Below are 416 nucleotides of genomic sequence, written 5' to 3' on the forward strand. Positions count from 1 at the left end.
GTTATTAATTTATGCATGCGTTCATTTTTATAAAGATAGATAGATGGATAGATTAAATTATTAAATTACAAAATATATATATCCATTCCAAATGTTTCTACTTATTGAACAATTACAATACAATGTTAAACTGCAATTTTTTATTTGATTAACTTTTGTTTGATACATAATGTTCTAATAAACGTATATGTGTAAAAAATAAACCGCTAAAGTTAGTTGAAAAGATTTGAAATAGTGTATATACCCTCAATTGATAAAATTAAAAAAAATAATCTTGAACTATGGTCAATTATTGATTAATTATTGTTGTGAAATTTCTTGAATTTATTAAAACAAGGAAAGAACTAATATTTATCTATTGGCAGTTCTAAAGCAATACTAACTGAGTTCAAACGTGTGGCCTAGCTAAACACTAC

This window comes from Halyomorpha halys, unplaced genomic scaffold (assembly GCF_000696795.3).
Source record: "Halyomorpha halys isolate HHAL.00 unplaced genomic scaffold, Hhal_1.1 Scaffold662.1, whole genome shotgun sequence".
NCBI classification, from domain to species: Eukaryota; Metazoa; Arthropoda; class Insecta; order Hemiptera; family Pentatomidae; genus Halyomorpha; species Halyomorpha halys.